General features: G+C 40.0%; 1 protein-coding gene across 3 annotated transcripts in view; it reads right to left on the reverse strand.

Moving 5' to 3' along the window:
* Nucleotides 1-14,530, reverse strand: part of LOC134205695 (lachesin-like) — a 678,152-nt gene that overhangs the window by 564,701 nt on the left and 98,921 nt on the right. The gene's annotated exons all lie outside the window — the stretch shown is intronic.

Below are 14,530 nucleotides of genomic sequence, written 5' to 3' on the forward strand. Positions count from 1 at the left end.
GTTCATTCTTTGATACTACTTGGGAAAGGCCTGGAGTTGATAACGTTTTTATAGCATGTAGGCATGAGACTGGAAATAGCACTCCCAATAAATTGCTAAATCACAGTGTATAACGTTGATTGAAAGCCGAACAGTGTGCCGCAAAAACCAGGAAACTCCGATCAAATTACCGTGAATCCGATATCGCACTGAACCATTTAACCCTTTCACTTCGGTTTAATACCCACATTTAGTGCCATAAATTTGACCCGGAAAGTGGCACCCATGAAAGAGCCAAACTCTGATCCGCCCGAGTACGGAGATAATAATCATCCGGAGCTGCCTTCGTTCACCAACAAATGTCCACGTCCCTTCTATAACAACCAGCACCGGTTATAATCCACTCTTGTGGGAGGAGTGGGCGTAGTTCACACCAAAAGTAAAAAGAGACGCTTTGAGTCGCATCATAAATATCATAAATCCAGTTGGAAATGAGTTTTAATTGAAACATTTAAAGCGGGACGTGTTTACCAGGCACTCGTTTCAGTCAAAACGGAATTCCGTGGGATGTTTTAGGTAGCTTGAAATATGTCTCCCTAATGTTTTATGACCATTTTTCTGCCAGGTTTGATTTAGGATTAGGATCGGGGTCGAAAAGATGCTACGCAGAGGAAATAAAAGGTACCGTCAACTTAGGGCAAACTGGTTTTTCGATATAGTTGCTCAAGAATAGTAGGTATTGTAAAACTAGGTAGTGGATACAACATTTCCAGAGGACTAGTGGCGCTCCAGAAGTAATGAATTTCCACTTCATCGTCGTAATGGTGAACGTCCGTGAAAGGTCCATATCGTTCTGCTTTTGAAGAATACGTTTATTCCGCTCCGTGAAAGTTCGTTCCATCTGTGAGGATTTCGTTCAACTACCATCAACGACCAACTCATTGGCGTTCGTAGAAGATGCACGAAACCGGCTGTTCTGATACTGATTCAACACAATGCAGCGATATTAAAGTTCTGGCATCTTCATTTGGGGACTTCACCGACTCAGCCGATTTGGGCCACATTTCTTCCGAGTCGCAAACACGGAGCGGAGCTGTCTAGGATTTTCCGGCAATTAAAGCGCACTTGAATGTTCCAATGTTGTCCGAATGCTACGAATGTATGTCCAACGGATCATCCCAGTTCATACCGGCACGCAACAAGTCCTGAATCAATGCTGTCCCGTTAACTATTTACAGCTCGAGTAGATCGAGAGGATTGAACATGACATGACGCGACGCATTGTAAAACAAGACGCACCGTGAATCTGGATCCGCTGTATAGAAGAATTCTAACTTTTTTACTCAGGTGGGTGAAGAAATACCATTTGTCTGAACTTAAAAGACCACAGTATTCCGATTACTGGTTCCCCTGCTTCAATATATAGGTTCTTGGTGCCCACTGTGTCCGAGTTCCTCCATAAACTTCCGGTTATTAGACCTCCAATTCCAAAGATGAAATCTTCCATTGTGATGAACTACACTAACGAATCTGCGGAATCCTTAGATGCTTCGATTCAGCTACCAAAGCATTCAACGATGTGTTCTTGTGCGTTCAAAGTGTTTACTGCGACATCCGTATTAAGCACGCACTGTCGCCCAGCACACAACCTGCTCACCCGGCAGTTCGGACACCAAAGAGGATGACTCTTTATCGTTCAAAGCAACGCCTTTGGGATGTAACAAGGAGTGCATAATTACTATGCAATACGCATGTACGATAGGGTTATCAAGCAGCCTCTCACATCCCTCTACTTCCCCAGAGAAAGTTAAGAATTGAATAAAACGGAAACAAAATATTCAAAATCAGGAATTTCGGTGAAACAACACCAAATCTCGAGGCGTTACACCTTGTCTTAAGACAAGACAGTAGAAACCAGGCCACTATTTACACGAGGTTCTTAAAAATGCCTAAATTTATATTCTTTCGAAAGCTTTCCGCGAGTATATTAAGGATCCGAGGTAAATTCTTCAGAAAGATGAACCCATCGTTAGTTATACACGAAATCATTTTAATGGACCCCTCGATTTTTGTCAATTCTTGACTCACTAAAACTATCATAATTCCAACATTTCTCAACCGATCGTTGAGATCTAAATAGTCTAAGCAGTCAGGTTATGCGGGGTGGGGAAATTAAAATTGACAGCCAGCTAGTAAGTATGTGTACGGTATTCTCCCCCTCTTTGGTTTCTATGGAATTGCTGGAAATCCTTAATACAATCGTTTATGAGGCGCATGGTTTGCTAGATTTTCGGATCGAACCAGTGAGCAAACTTTCTCCCGGAAAACTCCCCCGTGCAACTCAAAAACAGTAGCCCTGGCTCGCTCGGGTTTTCTTCAACTGTGAGAAACCAGCACCAGTGGCTCCGTACCTTTTGCCGGATCGAACCAGTGAGCAATCTTGCTCCCGGAAAACTCCCCAGTGCAAATCAAAAACAGTAGCCCTGGGTTTTCTCCAACTGTGAGAAACCATCAGTTTTTGAAAACATAAACCTACCTGTAGTTTTCCTTTGCATAGTAACTAATTTAACTGCAACTACACTTGTCTGCGATGGGCGACACTAACAGCAATATTAAATGAAATGGAAGGAGAAAAAATGCCACCTAGAAAAGGTGGCTCCTGGCAGGATCGCCATTTGTGACATCCGTATTAAGCACGCACTGTCGCCCAGCACACAACCTGCTCACCCGGCAGTTCGGACACCAAAGAGGATGACTCCTCATCGTTCAAAGCAACGCCTGCTTTGATGCGCGAAGATCAGGGATGTAACAAGGAGTGCATAATTACTATGCAATACGCATGTACGATAGGGTTATCAAGCAGCCTCTCACATTTACGTACTGCGCAGATGCACAGAAACCGCAACGATTTTTTATCGAGCGGCACCGACGGGGCACGGAGAATAGATGGAAACGGAACATCACGAGTGTTACTAAATGCGAACTTTTCAGTAATGCACAATTCACTGACAAGCCGGACACTGTTGCAGCTGCGTCTAGATTTGTTTAGGTTTGTAACCCCAATGGGTAGGAGCCAAACTTTCCTGGGACCTGCTTTCAATAATTCGGCAGGAGTTGCCCGCAACTTTGCGTAACCTCTTTTCGTATTCTTTAATTTGATGAAGGATGTTCCGTAGGAGACAATGATGTCCTCGTAGTTCCAAAGTATAGCTGTCAGGGAAAGTAAGTCTCTCGGCTGCTCACAAAGAATTTTGGGTGGGAAATTGTCGAGCTCTGGGTCGTTTAATTGTATAGCACCGTTTTACCCACAGTCTTGAGGTTACGAGCCCGATCATTCGGCTTTCGGGATGTTTCCGATGGGGTACCGGGAGTGCATCGGAGATTCGTTGTTAGCTTGGTTGCGATGGGTAGGCACGAAACTTCACCGTGGTGGCGGCCGCTGGAGATGGTCGATTGTTCGGCAGCGGGAGGTGCGCGGAAGGTTGCGATCCAATCCGCGTGATGGTGGCCGGGAATTGAAGTGGGTGGTTGCCTTGTCGTCGGGGTATGTCGGCCTGCGAACTTAATTGGCCCGATGGCAGCTGGTGTCGGCGCGCCGCGGCGGTCGCCAAAAGATCTTTGTTTGGGAGGGCCTGCAACACTAATTGGCAGGATGGTGGATGGTGACGGCGTTTGACCCAGTGATGTATATCGAGGTGCGAATCCACGAGCAGGTGGGCGCGATGGCGGCTTGGATTGGCGGTTGCCGATCGATTACAGTCCCGGATGCACCTTGCTTTACCTCCGAACTGGCACTATACACGCCACTGGCTTTCTTCCGGTTTGATGCATGGCACTGCGGAGGACTCGAAAAGAAAAGGCCCGGAAGCAGACTCGGGCCTGTCCCGCAGCAATTAATACACCGAATTGTCACAAATTGTCTCTCCATAGTGCGTTTCACACCACTCTCTCCATCTATCTTCAACAAACAATTTACCTTTACTTCTAATAATTTGGTAGGTGGACTTCCTTACAGGTGCTATTGTTGTAATCACTATGCTAACAAAAGATACAATAGTTTACAATAATATCACTCCGTACTATTTTCTTCAACTAACCGTACTATAGATATAAGGATTTTCACTAGTTTCATAATAGCACGCAATTTATACTTAAGAGAGCACCAGTTCACTGAATACCCGTGTAGACGATAATGGCTCATTAACAGTAAAACGTGATATTGATAACAAAACATGATATTAACTTGTTTGAAATAAGATTAAAAATAACAAGCGAAAATAACAAAAAAATGCACCGAAATATTATAAAAATATCAGAACTTATCAATATCTTGTGCTATTAGTTTGTTCTTGTTAATAGCTAAACCCGATATTTTTATGATATTTCGGTGCATTTTTTTGTTATTTTCGCTAATTATTTTTACTCTTATTTCAAACAAGTTAAAATCGGACATTGCATTTTGGAATTATTGAAAATTATTGTTTTTTCCCAAGGGTCCCCCCTTGGAAAAAAAAATTCAAAACCGAAAAAATTTTTTTTTCCAAAAATGGTGGCAATACATTTTAACTAATGCTAAAACATGCAAAATTATCAAAAAAATGGGATCTATTCTCCTAAAGAGCTTTTTTGACCTTTCTAATGTGATTCTTTCAATATATTTTATAATGCACGAGAAAGGCATCATCACTGCTAGGTGGATTAATCTGGGTTTTTCTTACTTTCTTTTGGTCCTATTTCGTTTTCTCTTTCTTACTATCTCATCAAAAACTGAAGAGTCATTCACTAATTTTTCGTAATGGTTGGCATTGGCATCAGACTGTATATTAGGGTGGTTCAAAAAATCGATTTCGCTCCACACTGCTCATTGGATTCTGTATCATGTTCTGAGTGTCGTCCAAAAATTTGAGCTCATTTGGATTAAAACTAATTAATGGAACGATTAATTAAGATGCGGTTTTCGCTGAGTGAAAGCTCTTGAGTATTCCTTTTAGCTATGTAGGTTTTCTTTTAACTTGCGCCTAATGAGGAAGCGCCATAATCAGGGGCTGTCCATAAACCACGTAGACTCTTGAGGGGGAGAGAGGGGTTTCGAAAAATTCTACGTTAGTCTATGAATGGGGGCGGTTTTGATTTTTTGGATTTTTTCAGGATTTTCCCAGATTTTTTTGCAAGACTTTATCGAAATAATCTAATGGATTTCACGGAAGTAATAGTCTGAACTACGGCTTAAAACTATATGACTATTCCCAGGAAATTCTTCTGTGCTGAGAATTATCCGGAGTATTCTATAAAAACTTTCGAGAAAATTTCAAATTTTCCACTTGGATTTTATTACAAAATAGTTTATTTGTGGACGCAGTAGCGCCCGTGGCAAGTGTTTTTTTTTCAATTTTTTTTTTTTCAAGAGATCAAAATTTTCAACGTCTGTTGTCTGTGATTTTTTTTCATCAAATGCTGTGTCCTGTTGTCTAAGGTTGTCACTGGTTTTGTTTTCTGTATCTAATAGTGAAAAAAAAAATTGAAGGGTCAAATATTTTATTTTTTGTGACAGGGCTATTATATTTATGATTCCTCTATTTTTTTAAATTTTCGTCGAGAACTTCTTTGGAAACTACAAGTTATTCTTTATAATTTTCCCAGGAAATTATGTCGCACTTCAACGGGGAATTCCGCGAAATTTCCACGAGAAATCTTTAACTGGAGATTTTCTCGGAAGTCCCCGATGAATTTTTCTTTATTTCGGAAATTCTTCGGAATTTTCGTCAGAAATTCTTTGGATATATAAGCGAAATTCTTCGAAATGTCCATGGGAAATTCTTTGTATATTTTACGGCAATTTCTTCGGGAGTATTAATGCGAATTATTTGAAATAATCGATGGAAAATCTAGGGATTTTCTAAAGAAACTGTTTAAAATTTCCACGAGAAATTATTTGAATTTCCCACCAAAAACTCTTTGAGTTTCCGCAAAAAATATATTTGCAATTTTTGTAAGAAAGCCTTTGTAATTTTCATGAAACATTATTCGAATTTTTTACGAGAAATTCACCAAAATTCCAACTGAAAATTCTATATAATTTCTCCCGCAAATAGAGTTTCCATTTCCCGGCCATTTTCGTTGTCCCGGGATTCGAGATGAACTTTTTTGTAAATCCCGGGAAATCCCGGGATCCCGGGATTTTTTTATGTTTCCTTAGAAAACTTATTTTTTGATTTAAAAACGATTTTATTCAATGTTCATGGGTAAAGTTCATATTTTAGGAAGGCCAGATAATACAGAGCTCAAATTGGAACTCAATTTAATTCAAATTTTTCTCGGAAGGGTGGAATATATGATCGAATATATGATCGCCGAGTCCGAAAAAAAGGGTTCGCTGGCGGTTGAAGTCGGCTTGACTGTTTGCATTGCTCTGAATATGCATTGGGTTTAGACAGTTGCTGGGATTGCATCTAATACCCTAGTGACGAAAGATGGAAGATGCGCAGTATAATCGTACTGGGCCCATAACCTATTCGAGATATGGGAACCCCCTCACAAAGAAAACACAATACTAGAGTATCCTCCAACCCATGGCAGGCTACTAATTGATACTACTAGCTGCAGCTCTTCCTAATCTTGAACAGATCGCTTCCTAATCTTGATGTTAATCATTAATTTATCGTTATCGCTGATAAAGTTAATTGTGCTCAACGTTCAACGCGATAAAGATTAATCAACTCTAATATTATCGGAGTTCGATCATTTAACTCGATAATTTATCGATAATGGGGTTAATAGATTACGCGATTAAAGTTGGTATACAATTTTGACAGAAATAGACAAATTGTATACCAACTTCAATCGCGATTGCAGCCTGTTGATCAAAGTTGATTTTGTTCGAAGCGATACACTCTAGAATTAATGCCTGACACTCTATGGAATCAAGAAAAGTGAGGTATCCTGTTGATTGTTAGTGATATTTCACAATGCCGCATAGGTTGTCTGATAATAACTACCCAGACAGATGTACATCGCTTCAACCGCCGACGCATGATGACTTTTTATTTGTCAATCCTTCTTATCGAATAAGCAAGGATAAGCAGTTGGAGTCGGAATCCCTCGGCAACATGTTGGGATCCAAGCTCTAAAACAATATTTGATGCAGCGACCTGCATTACTGAATTCTAGGCATAGAGTACCTGCACCGAGTAAAAATACTCTCAATGAATTGGTGAACTAACCTCGTCCCCTATTCAGTATGATTCGGTTAGACTGAGGAATTTTGTCCTCACTGTTGGTCATAAAATAATCGTTTAACTGGGTGTTTTGCATCTTCAAAATAGAAGTTTTGTTAATCATACTAAATTAAACAGTTAAGACATTAAAAATATTCTCAGATTATTTACTATGAAAAACTATATTTTCTGTGAAGGTGTTCTCCGATCTCCGATATTTTCATGTCTGTTCCTCTCTTACTAATACAATAATAAGATGATATCGATTGTGCATCACAAAGAACCTTGGTTCCGTATACATGCCTGAGCCTACCAAATAAACGAACTTGGAAAAAAAATCATGTCTGATGGGAGGTATAAAAATATGATATGAGTTTAGCACCTAAGTTTAGTTTCGCTTTCAAAACAAATAACTTTTGTAAGAAGAAAAATTACACTGTTTGCGAACCGGAAATGAAACAGTATTTTTTGTCCCGGATATCCCGGGATTTTCAGGATTTCAAAAATAATATCCCGGGAATCGGGATATCCCGAATTCTTCTAAATCCCGGGATGATTTGTCCCGGGGTGTCCCGGGATGAAAACTCTACCCGCAAATTATTGTCCATTTGAACTTAAAATTACCTCGGGAAATAATTCTAAATTTTCGCGGAAATTCTGAAAACTTTTCGATTTTCTACAAATTTGAACCGGCGTGGAGATTTGTAGGTCAGATGCGTGACAGATTTCAAGCAGTGGCGCGCCGATGCAAAAGTGTCGAATCGAATCGAATTCAACAGAAATTCAATTAATTCACTTGGAGATTTGGTTTCCGGAGCAGTGGACAGAGGATTAAATTTGATTTCGTTTTTAATAGTCCAATCACATATGATAATTCTCCAATATGTATGATAATTTGTAAAATTTGGAAAAGTCAACGCAGACTTCAAGGGGGTGGGGGAGGGGTTTCGGAAAAGTCTACGAAAGTCTACTAGGAGGGAGGGGGGTTTGAAAATGTGAAATTTCAGTCTACGTGGTTTGTGGACAGCCCCTCAGTATAATGAAAAAATAAATTTCCCCATACTAATTTGAAACTTGAAACGGCTTGTGCTAAATCAGTTTTAATCCAAATGAGCTCAAATTTTCGGAAGACACTCAGAACATGATACAGAATCAAATGAGCGTTGTAGAACAAAATCGATTTTTTGAACCACCCTACTGTATATGTAATTAAGAGTGGAGACACTGTCAGAATTGGAACAAAATTCTCGCTTAACTTTTCAAAAAGACCTTAGTAACATTTTTTTCATGATTTAATTTGAGTAGCGCAATCAACACAAAAACATGAAAGCTTTTGATTGCAGTACTCAAATTAATTCACGAAAAAAATGTTACTTAGGACCTTTTGAAAAGTTAAGCGAGAATTCATTTGTCATTCCCATACAAAATCGTGTTCCAAACGAGCAGGAGGCCTGTCCACATGTCGCCACCTTTAATTACATACACTCTGGTTGGCATCACTTCCGCGCAAGGTATTGGTTGGGTCAACACCGTTACGAATTTCTTGTCCAGACTCAAACCGCGGAAAGTACACTCTGAGAAAAATCTATACTAAATAGATTTAAAGTCATTCTAAATGGCTATTCGCCTGGTTGACCCCAACTTCGTTTATGTTCTGGTTAGTATAACTTTCATCTATATGTGAATAGTATAGATCGAGGATGTAATATGTAATACCGCCATCTTCCGAAGACGCCATCTTGTTTCTAATTTAACCGTCTAAAGCGGTACCATTTCAACTTGTTTACTTTTTGCATCCATAAGAAGCAAGCAAAAAGTTCAAGTGCTGCCAGTATTATTTTCACGATTTCATGCATTTTCATACGTTGCCATTTCGACAGTTTTTCATTCCGCCGGTCTCTGGTTATAGAGTTGCTACCTATAGCTCTTTTCGTATTTGTCCTTTGACATTTTTTTTTTACTTACGTAAAGGGCCCTAGGATGGTTCGCTCTGAGGAGTATTCAAGAGAAGGTGTTAAAACTTCTCTTTCTCGATCTGTTATCCGAGTGTATCGTGCAGAAATCCAATCTATTTTGACGTAGGACTACGTCTGTGTTTTCTATATTGGGGTACACTTAACGATTGCGAAAATCGGGGACCGTCACGAAAATATGATAGACTTTAAACTTTATTATCTAAGCCGTTTCTCGATGGATTTTCAATTTTTTGTACCATTCGATCAAGGATGAGTCAACGCTTCTTCGCATTTATTTGAAAATACTAATTTTTAACTATTTATTATCGATAATTGATAGAAAGTTTGGAAATAGGTCAATCAACCAATCACGTACATGCATCACTAGCACAGACATCAAAAATCAATCACTTGCGGGTTTGGATCTAATCCTTAGTTTGAACAAGGTTTCACGCAGACGCATCAAAGCGATCGCTGCGGAGCGGACACAACATCAGGAAGGCGCTAATAACATTTTCAAAGGAAATCCATCGCATTGGTGGTGGTGCTCGATGTGTTGCTGCCAAGGAATGTAATTGTCGCTGAAAAATGTAAAAAAACAAGCGACAAAAGAGAATAGCGATAACTCTTTGTCCTCATCTGCAGAGGATAAAGACATTGTTGCATTCCATTTTATTTACATCAAACATGGAGAGGTAATTATTGTGAACTTTTCAAACAGCGATAACTTGAATATTTCAGAAGTAAAACACAAATAATGTCAACAGATAATTAAGTTGATATCAAAACTATGATAACTGATACTTATTTAATCAAAAACATCATCGGAAACCGACAACTTCTCAAAATGCGCGGCAGGCGATCATTGTCCTATTCTGTTGCAGTTTGGTACAAACGCTTATTGCGAGTTGTGTTTGTCCCAACATTTACAAGAGAGGACACTGTTGTTGTCATTGGCAATGTTGTTATTTCACATTCCTTGGTTGCTGCAGATCATTCAACCTCAACGAACCAGCATTTCATATGAAGAAAGGGTTGACCATAAAAATAGCACTGTGGTGATCCCGCACCGCCAGTGCCGATGCTGAAAATTTATTACAAATTGTGGTGTCAGCTAGTTGGAAAGGAGAATTAGGAAAAGATAAATTGGTTCTTCTCAGGACCAACATTTTATGAAAAGAAAGAGTTAATTGCGAAAATGGACTGTTTCGGTGGCATCGTGTTTGGCGTGGTAGCTTGGTTGCTGTTAGTGATTCCATCCATTAAAATTTACTGCATCATCTTCCTCCGACCCGCTATCAAATTCGCTATTTACGATTGAGTTTTGCACCTTGAAGAAAGTTTATTTCGGATAATCGGATCGACCTTCTTTTGTATGAAATGGTGGCTTTTGTATAAAATCAATGAAGACGCCACCTCAGTGCAAACTATCTTCAGCAACCACCCATCGGTGAACGTCACTCGGACATACAGATGCCGAAAGATAATGTTTTATAATATGAAGAAACTTCGTCTTGAGTCAAATTTCTGTTGTCACTCCTCGCAACAATAGGCATCTTAGATAAACAACATCTCATAACCAAATTCAGAATCTTGCGAGAAAATTTCATAGGATTCTTAGAATTTGTCATCCTCCGAACGGTTCGTTGTCTGCGGAATCCCGATCGAAATGGCTCGCGCGCGTCGAAGAGCAGCTTTCTTATATCTAATGAAGTAATTCCATTAGCCCCGCCCATTATTTCTACATTATATTTACACCCATATCAGATCACAAAGGGGCGGGGCTAACGGGCTTAATTTATTAAATACAAGAAAGCTGCTGTTCGGCGCGCGCGAGCCGTTTTGATCAGGATTCCACAGATAGCGGTTCGACATTCGATGCAGCGGAGCGAACACAGCAGCACGAAGGAGTGGGTGGCAGTGTGGCAATGCTGAAAAATTATTTCACCCTTTGGAGGCTTAGCGAAAAATCATCAAGTGGCGGTCGGACAGTTACAACGCAAGGTGTCGACAAGCGATTGGATGCAGTTAGTTATTGGAATGGGAATTGGGAAAATAAAATTGGTTCTTCTCAGGACCAACATTTTATGAAAAGAAAGAGTTAATTGCGGAAATGTTTCGGTGGCATCGTGTTTGGCGTGGTAGCTTGGTTGCTGTTAGTGATTCCATCCATTAAAATTTACTGCATCATCTACCTCCGACCCGCTATCAAATTCGCTATTTACGATTGAGTTTTGCACTTTGAAGAAAGTTTATTTCAGATAGTCGGATCGACCTTCTTTTGTATAAAATGGTGGCTTTTGTATAATATCAATGAAGACGCCACCTCAGGGGAAACTATCTACAGCAACCACCCATCGGTGAACGTCACTCGGACAGACAGATGTCAAGAGATAATGTTTTGTAATATGAAGTAACTTCGCCTTGAGTCAAATTCCTATTGTTATTCCTCGCAACAATACGCATCTTAGATAACCAACATCTCATAACCAAATTCAGAATCTTGCGAAAAAAAATCATAGGATTTTCAGAATCTGTCATTCTTGGAACGGTCCGTTGTCTGCGGAATCCCTATCAAAAAGGCTCGCGCGCGCCGAAAAGCAGCTTTCTCATATCTAATGAAGTAAATTCATTAGCCCCGCCCCTTCGTTAATCGATATGAGTGCGCATTATATTTACACCTTTATCAGATCACAAAGGGGCGGAGCTAACGGGCTTATTTTTTGAATACAAAAAAGATGCATTCCAGCGCGCGCGAGCCATTTTAATCGGGATTTCGCAGAGAGCGGTTGAACAAGATTTTACGCAGAGCGGTCGCAGCGGAGCGAACACAGCAGCACGAAGGCGCTCTGGTAGCATTTTCAAAATAAAATCATCGAATTGGTGGTGGAAGTCTGCGTTGGTTATCGTCATTCAACCTCAACAACGAATCAAAATCTTGTGTGGATATTCCATTTGACTGCTACTGACGCCTACATTTGAACAAACTCATTGCATCATCTCCCTCCGACGCGCGCTTGTGGTTGTGCTACCAAAGGGCAACTTTCTGTCGTCGCCAAACGATGGACACCCGGAAAAAATCGATATCATTTCTAATGACTAACGAAACAAAACCAAAGAATCTTGCCAGAAAATTTCACTTTCCGTCGACGACGGCAAAATCGGTGAAGACGCCACCTTAGTGAAAAATGTCGTTTAGCTGCCTTAGTTTTTCAAATGGCGCATTATTTAAAACAATAAATCATAGGATAACAATTTTTCCAACGGTCAAAACCTGTTTGTAATTTATTCTTGAAGTCCCGCTCACTTTGCCACCAGCGCTATAGAAAACGATGCATGTACGCTTCTATCGCGTGCGGGAGTCGAACGTTGAAAATTAATGTATTTGTGTTTGGTTTCGCGCCACCTCCGATTCTGCTTATTTTTCTTTTAAACCGGACATTTTTGAGCATAATGTCATCTAGGATTCTGATGATATCCACTGACAGATAGGCGAGTGGCTTCAGTGGCGATGCGGCCGATGAGTCGTTCCTTTTCCATGGCTGGTTCATCCAACTGGGAGCTACTTTCAGTTTCTTGATTCGGTTGACCTCCGAGCAGTTTGCACAATGCTAATAAATTTACACAAAATATGATGAAAAATACCCTCCATTTCGTATAGCTACGTAGTCCTACGTCACCTTTGCGTACAACCCGATTGGGCTGCACCTTTGAGTTTTTTGTATGAAAGAGTGTGCATTATACCCACTCTTCAGCATACAAGCGCACAAGTATGAAAAGTACAAGAAAATGACTTTTTGGTGTTAACCAAAAATGCATACATTTAGGCTATATTCTAAATCTCCCATGTAAACAAATTGTTATGAGCGCCTAAACGTAGGCCTTTTTTATGCACAACAGCAAAACACACAATGTATCGATCATGGTTCTCTCGGCTGTAATCCACACAATGCGTCAGTTCTGCCGCAGCTGCTATAGATAACGGTCGGGAGCAAACGTGCTCCCTGCAGCCCGTTTTGTTTTACACACGATGTGTGCCGTTCGGTAGGGATCGTAGTGATTTTATCCCATTCGCTTTGTTTCGCGGTCGTTAACTTTAGCTTCATACGGTGATAGTGCCTGGAGAAAAAATTTAGACAATCGTGACAATGCTACGCTGCTGAAAAATCTGGGCAATATAAAATTATCATTTAGGGAAAAGTGAGCGTTAGACTGGCCCAGCTTAGTAAGGGGAGAAAAAAATGTTGTCAAATTCCATGGGGCACCCCCCAGGATTGTGTCTTTTGGTGAGAAAATCAATCTTTCAAAGTTTCAGCTCAATCGATTGTTGCATAAGCTGGCGCATTTGATTTGAAGTTTGTATGGGGATTTCAACCAAAATATATAGGAAAACACACCTTCGTCACACATTCGATCTGGAAATTGGTTCTGATAGCTCATTTGAGCTTAGAACTGCAAAAAATGCAGTTGGTATGTTACAGAACAATTTCACAGAACATTGTACGATGATTAAATGAACTTTTACTTAGCTTTTGGTTGATTTAATAGGAGCTAAATTGTGTCATTTTGGATTTATTGATCGAATCGCATCAACCGAAAACTATATAAAAATTCATTTAAGCATCGTACAATGTTCTGTGAAATTGTTCTGTAACATACCAACTGCATTTTTTGCAATTCTAAGCTCAATTGAGCTATCAGAACCAATTTCCAGATCGAATGTGTGACGAAGGTGTGTTTTCCTATATATTTTGGCTGAAATCCCCATACAAACTTCAAATCAAATGCGCCAGCTTATGCAACAATCGATTGAGCTGAAACTTTGAAAGATTGATTTTCTCACCAAAAGACACAATCCTGGGGGGTACCCAGTAGAATTTGACATTTTTTTGTTTCCAGGGCCAGTCTAGTGAGCGTAGTAAGATGAAAAAGAAAATAGCATCGCTACATTGAATGATCGTACGCCTGGATTGCATTATTTCTACGTTACGTAATGAAGTCTTTAAATTTCGAGCAGAGCAAACCGAACACCACAAGTTGAAGGAGGAATTGACTAAAATGGGAAATAAGATGCGACTTATGAAGACTATAAAATTTGCAATAGATTTTGCCAGTGAGAAAACAGAGGAATTGGTGGAAAGCAACAGAAATTCCCATGCGCTGGTCGTGTTGGCGACTTCGCAGTCCGCAGAAGCGAGAGCTGCAAACTAGCAAATTTAAGTAAAATTAATTTCGTGATTGAATCAAATCATGCCAAAGCGATTTAAATAATGAGGGGGAAAATGTAAGGACCAGCAAGACAAACTGTCTATAGCGAATAGTGAGATATATAGCCTGCAAAATACAGTGGACGCGTTAAGTAAGGAAACAGACGACAGCGAT

The sequence above is a fragment of the Armigeres subalbatus genome, chromosome 1, assembly GCF_024139115.2.
Source record: "Armigeres subalbatus isolate Guangzhou_Male chromosome 1, GZ_Asu_2, whole genome shotgun sequence".
In the NCBI taxonomy this organism is placed as follows: domain Eukaryota; kingdom Metazoa; phylum Arthropoda; class Insecta; order Diptera; family Culicidae; genus Armigeres; species Armigeres subalbatus.